The following is a 6950-nucleotide window of genomic DNA, read 5'->3' as shown; positions in this document are numbered from 1 at the left end:
CCTAGAAGGTCAGTCTGTTATTGTGGTTTCCTGGTTCTGTGCTTATCTCGGGCTCCGAGCTGTGCATATCAAGGGTGTCCTTGCCTCCCAGCCAAGCAGATACCCTTCTCTGTCAGTGTTTTTCCATTATCACTGGGTTGCCTTTATGGCTGCTCCATCACTGTCAGTCCTAAGGAAAGAAGGCTCAAGAGGACCTTATTGCTTTCTACAAGTACCTAACAGAGGAGTATGAAGAAAGTAGAACCAAGTATTTCGTTAAAACCAGGATAAGATGCAGTAATGCAAGTTACTGCTTCAAGAACGCTTCCAATCAGTTATCACTGTAAGCTGAAATGACTCCTGGCATGGATTCCACATCCTTAAACTTGCCTCTTTTATTATCTTTTCTGTTTCACCCTGCATTGCTGAGCACTCAGACCAGCAATTATATTACTTCTCATTGCTATTGCTATTATTATCTTGATTGTTTTTCTTTTTTTTTCTTTTTTGTTTGTCATATCGATCATGCCACAGACCCAGAAATGTCATTAGAACCCTATGTTTAGTCCAGTGAATCCAGCATAAGAACACCAATGACAATAACAGCTCCTTCAACACCTATCCTACACATAGACACCAATATATGGGTCCTGACGTGCATCCCTTAACCTACAAACTCATTTTTTTCTCCAGTCTGTACTTCATTCTATCACATAGATCAGTTTAGCGGTCCAAAGCTAGCAGATATGATGATGGAATCTCCATGACTGGAGATAATCAAAGCTTGCTTGGACTAGGCCTTAAGCAATCTGATCTAAGTTGGCCATGCTGCAAGTGGGAGTGAATCAGAGAAAATCAGAGGTCCTGTTCAATCTGACTTGTCATACATAGGACTTACAGAAGAACCACATCCTTCTGGAGCAGCAGCTGGAAGCCAAAGGATACATTATAGGTCATCTAAAAGGCACCGGGCACTCAAAGTACATAAGTTCCTCCCCAAGGTAAAGAGTCAATGGAGTCTAGAAAGTTACTGAAATGACCATATACAGAATTTCCTGGGGTGATTCCTTGCCTTTACATGCCGTTATCTTCCTATGTACAACCAGAAAAACAATCCTCTTGTAGCAGATTATTCACTGTGATCATACGCACTGTTAACATGATGGATCTCACTTTGTCTCTTATGCAGATTCAATAAAATCTCTCTCAAAGCAAAGGAGTTCTCCGAACTTGCCTGAACTGCCAATTGTTTTGTTTGAGGGCACTGCTCCTCTGTTCGTCTGCACTGTTATATTGGTTTTGGCTGGGATAGAGTTAATTTTCTTCATAATGGCTCATTTGGTGCTCTGTTTTGGATTTGTGACCAAAACAGCGTTGATAACACAGTGATGTTTTCGTTATTGCTGAGCAGTGCTTACACAGCATCAAGGCCTTCTCTGCTTCTCACGCTGCCCTGCCAGCAAGTAGGCTGGGGATGCACAAGGAGCTGTGAGGGGACAGGGCCAGGACAGCTGACCCCAGCTGACCAGAGAGATATTCCAGACCATATGACATCTTGCTCAGCAATAAAAGTTGGGGGAAAGAAGAAGGAAGTGGGGGATGTTTGGAGTTACGGTGTTTGTCTTCCCAAGTAACCATTATGTGTGATGAAGCCCTGCTTTCCTGGAAATGACTAAACACCTGCCTGCCAATGGGCAGTAGTGAATGAATTCTTTATTTTGCTTTACTTGCATGGGAAGCTTTTGCTTTACCTATTAAACTGTCTTTATCTCAACCCATGAGTTTTCTCACTTTTACCTTCCAATTCTCTCCTCCATTCTTCTGAGCCAGGGAAGCGAATGAGCAGCTGTGTGGTGCTTAGCTGCTTATTCACGTTAGCTGTCTAGATGCTATTTTTAACTTGGTTTTCCATTTGCAGAGGGCTAAATAGCTGCCACTTAAGGAAACACTCACATGGAGAAGAGAACAGTTTACTCTCTAATCCTTAACAGTACAGGTCGGATGAGTCTGAGCCATTCTGGACTAGAAAGTGTGGCCTGTTTCCATGTGAGGATCACAAAGAAACCATAGGTTTTCTTCTTGTTTAGTTTTGTTGGGTTTGGGGGTTTGGGGTTTTTGTGGTTTTTTTTGTGTTTTGTTTTTTTTTTTTTTTTTTCATTTCAAAACAAAATGGCTAATTTAAGAAATTCCAAAGTGTTTTCTCAGCAAAGTGGGCTACTCAGGCATGATTTTCACTTGAGTGATCCATGCTGGCTGTTCCCAATCACTTTCTTGTCATTTCTGTGCCCAGATAGGGCTTCCAGGAAGATTTTCTCCATAGTCTTGATGGAGAATGAATGAGGTAGTTTCCTGTATTCTCCTTCTTGCCCATCTGGAAAATGGGTGCAATTTTTTTCTTTTTCCAGTCATTTGGGAATTCTGCTCATTGCCACTGTCCTTCAAAGATGATATTATCCTTGCAAAGACATCACTTAGCACCATTGAAAAGAGGGATGAGGGTACTGTGGTTTTTTACAAGCCCATTTTTCTTCGTGATAGTGAGGTCATTGGACTTTGCTGCTGTCACCTTCCCCCAAGACAGGCTGTTGTCCCTGGCTAGCAGTGTAAAAGTGTTGAGTGTAAACAAAGCATGACTGCATAGAACCATTGCTCTTCCCTAGCTGAGTGGTTCAGAACATCCCTAATGCTCCTGGGGGAAAGAAGCTGTAACATTCCCAAACTTGTGCCATGGCCATGTCCTTTGCCTGTCTAGACTACAAAACTAAGAAAGAGTAAGGGGGGATGATGATGTGCAGTCATGATTCCCCCTGACATTCCTCCCTATAGCCTTCCATTTACTGCTCTTCCTTTTCTCTTCTCCACCTCTCCTTACCTTCTGTTTCCTGCTTGATCTCATGGGAGGTCAAATCCCTCTGCTTGTTCTATGGTAGCATGTCTTTACAGGAAGGGCTTGTTAGTCAGGTAATCACCACATTCAGTGAGGTTCCATGTAGCTGTCTGGACCTAGAGAACAGGCTCATCCTCATTTTATCTGTCTTGTGTGGAGTTTTTCTGTTCCTGCAAGAACAGCTTATGCTAACCATGATGACCTGAACCACTCCTCAAGAAGCCTGAAGGAGAATTCTTAGAGCTACATGTACCAGCATAGATATCCATCGTATACAGAAAATAGGTAACATGAGGCATTTTCTATGAAGGTAAATCACACACTGAGACATCTACTTTGATTAGTGCCTATAGGATATCTTTGTATGCCCGTTCAGTCAGTCAAGAAACTGAGTCCTATATTGTGACTCTGTTGCCTATAAATACGATCTAGATAGGTACAGCAAGTTTCATTTTCCTAACAAAGATATCTATTGCCAGTTTAGACACATTATGACATCTGGGACATTTGAACAGCTTTGGTGGATAAGACACAGGACCTATATGAGATGTTTACCATTCTGGAATGGCAAATAAGTGACAAAAAAAAGGAAGTTAGATGTGTTTTCTCTCCTTAATATTCTACTCTCAGGATAATTCTTTGGCCTTATACAACTTTCTTATTGTCAAAAAAAACCCCCAATCCTCTTAAGATCCTCCCACAACCGCAATTTTAAATGCCTCTAGGAAAAGTGCTAAGGGAGTTATCATGCAAATGATTAAGAGCAGCTAGATGAAGGGAGATAACAGGTTTTTTCCTAAGAGAAATTACATGAAACATGGGACAATCTAGAGCTTTTCAGGTGTAGTCAGGTTTGTTTACAGAGAAGGTGGAAACACAAGAACAAGGGATGTATAAAAGATGAACAGGGAAATTCTCATACAATTTCATAAAAGTCTTTGAGTATGACGCATTGAAAGTCTGGTGATGTTCTATGCTGGCTACACTCATCCACCAAGAAATGGTAAATGAATTAACGTGGTAAGTTCTGTCAAGACCAAAAATGAATGAGGAAAAGCTGTGTTATGTTTTTCTTGGAAAATAGATAGGAGTGTGAAATGTCATTTTACATTTCTGCATTTACAACATTTCTCTACATATTTTTTGCCTTTTCCTAGTTTCCTTCTTCATGAAAACATTGTTTTAAAACATAAAAACATCTTTCATTTTCAACTGTCTTATGAAAAGAAAAAAAAAATCTAATTTTAGTTTTTCCCCTTCTCTCATACAACTTATGAGAAAGAAAAAAAAGGGTAAAAAGATATTAGAAACCATTTACAAATAACTGAGAAGCCTTTTCTTTCTTCCTTTAAAAATAAGTATAAAAAAAATTTTAAAAAATCCAGTCAAGTTTAATGGCAGTGGAAATTTAGAAAGGTATCATTATTTTTATGCTAATAAAATGTTGGTGGAAAAAAAAATGCAGTAAAGATTAGCATATCCTCACCATGTGGCTTAAATCAGGGTGTCTTGCAAATACCAGGAGTGGAGATCTCCATCTCTCTGTCTTTCCTCCTCAACCTCATAGCTCAAAATATCCTTTGATGTCATGGTGTGGTTCAGAACTTTATCTGAAAAATATTATTCAACACTGGCAGCTTCAGCATAACAAAAGATTGGGTGTTGTTTTGTGCTAAAAGTAAAGTGGAAGCAAAAGACAATGTAAAGATATTCTTCCTACATCCTGTATAGAGTGCAACTAAGCTATACCTTCATTAGGACTACTTAAGGGGAAAGCTATTGCCCATGCTGAGCAATAGTATTGCTTTGGTTGTTCCTATAGATATGAACATGAAGGGATTGTGTATTTGCTTCTGCAGCTCTCGAAATGAGTGTGTTGATGCACCTCTAGGTGTAAGCATCAGGGGGATGGAAGGGAGAGTGGGGATTCTGCATCCAGATGCATAAACACACCTGTGTTTCTGTGTAACTGCATGTGCGTACATAAAACTGCATGCCTGTATCTCTGAGTGATTGTTTATGTGAGTGGTTTAAATATGGAAGGGTATTTGGGTGTGTGCTTCTGAATATGTGTATGTGTCAGGTTGCAGATTAATATATAGACCTTCAAATTGAAAAATACTGGTATTTCCCTAAGTCTGTTGAGGTGGCTTATAAAGCTACTTGAACTACAATCAGCCCATCTTATTTTATCATTCCATTGTCAATTTCTGAAGATACTCATCTGCAACATCATCACAGTGGAATAAACTGCTGGATTTATTTTTTCTTCAGATAGAGAATGAGGAAGATCTGAATTTGGGAAACATCACAAGAGTAACTCACTTCATCCTGCTGGGTTTCACTCGTCTTGCCCAACTCCAGCTCTTACTCTTTGTGGTAGCTCTCTTGGTCTTCACAGTCACTATGATGGGAAACATTTTCATTGTCCTCATTGCAACTGTTGACCTTGCCCTTCATACACCGATGTACTATTTTCTTAAGAATTAGTCTTTGACTGAGATCTGCTACAGCTAAGATATTGTGCCAAAAATGCTGATAAATTTGTTGTCAGAAAGGAAGACCTCTTCTTTCACAGGCTGTGCTTTGCAATTGAACTTGATCATACTCTTTATCACATCTGAGTGTTTCCTGTTAGCAAATCATGGCTTATGACCGATATGTAGCAATTTACCACCCATTACACTATGCTATCATCATGACCAAAAAGACATGTAGGCAAATGTCAGCAGTAGCTTGGCTTTCTGGATTCCGTGTAGCAGTTGGGCTCACTGGTTGGCTATTCAGCATGCCTTTCTGTAAGTCAAAGTCAACAATTTCTTCTGTGACATCTCACCTGTACTGAAATTGTTGTGCTTAAATACCTACATATTCTAGCTTCTGGTGTTCATTGCCACTCTGCTTATCATGTTGCTGCCATTTATCCTAATCACTATCTCCTACATCTACGTCACCTACACCATTGTGCAGATACCCATGGCTGAAAGCAGGCAAAGGGTGTTCTCCACATGTGCTGCTCATCTTGTGGCTGTTACTCTCTGTTACTGTACAACCTGTTTAATTCATTGACATCCCAAGTCAAGACTCTCACCAAATAACAAAAAACTTGTGTCTCTTTCCTACACAGTCATTATACTGATGCTCAGTCCCATCTACAGCCTCAGGAAAAGTGACATAAGGGAAGCACTAAGGAGAGCTTTTGGCAGAAATTTGTGTATCTACACCATTTCCTAAGCAGGCAGAAGTGGTGTAGATACAGAAGTGGGTCACCAGCTCCTGGAACAGTTGTTGCTGACTTCTGCTTTCCTAGAAGGTCAGTCTGTTATTACGGTTTCCTGGTTCTGTGCTTATCTCGGGCTCCGAGCTGTGCATATCAAGGGTGTCCTTGCCTCCCAGCCAAGCAGATACCCTTCTCTGTCAGTGTTTTTCCATTATCACTGGGTTGCCTTTATGGCTGCTCCATCACTGTCAGTCCTAAGGAAAGAAGGCTCAAGAGGACCCGTTATATTGGTTTTGGCTGGGATAGAGTTAATTTTCTTCATAATGGCTCATTTGGTGCTCTGTTTTGGATTTGTGACCAAAACAGCGTTGATAACACAGTGATGTTTTCGTTATTGCTGAGCAGTGCTTACACAGCATCAAGGCCTTCTCTGCTTCTCACGCTGCCCTGCCAGCAAGTAGGCTGGGGATGCACAAGGAGCTGTGAGGGGACAGGGCCAGGACAGCTGACCCCAGCTGACCAGAGAGATATTCCAGACCATATGACATCTTGCTCAGCAATAAAAGTTGGGGGAAAGAAGAAGGAAGTGGGGGATGTTTGGAGTTACGGTGTTTGTCTTCCCAAGTAACCATTATGTGTGATGAAGCATGTTTGTAGAGTAGATCATGCCAGGAATCCCTTTCAAGAGGTAACATGAATAAGATTGGAACAGGTTTTGTTCTTTCTGCTCTACACAGTCATCCAACACTACGCAGGTAAGCTCTGCAGTGTCAAACACCTGCAATGGCTTTCAAGAAATAGCCCACAATGCAGACCCTTAGATCCATGCTTTAGAAGTTTGGGGATTGGTTGGTTTTCTAAAAA

At 40.8% G+C, this 6950-nt stretch overlaps 1 pseudogene; it reads left to right on the top strand.

Moving 5' to 3' along the window:
- The first annotated feature begins 4690 nt into the window (after positions 1–4690).
- LOC104324240 (olfactory receptor 10A7-like) lies at positions 4691–6301 on the top strand (annotated as a pseudogene).
- Positions 6302–6950: the final 649 nt, after the last annotated feature.

Source organism: Haliaeetus albicilla, chromosome 7 (genome assembly GCF_947461875.1).
Source record: "Haliaeetus albicilla chromosome 7, bHalAlb1.1, whole genome shotgun sequence".
Lineage (NCBI taxonomy): Eukaryota > Metazoa > Chordata > Aves > Accipitriformes > Accipitridae > Haliaeetus > Haliaeetus albicilla.
Note: the sequence above shows the minus strand (reverse complement) of the source record. Positions and strands in the feature narration are given on the sequence as shown.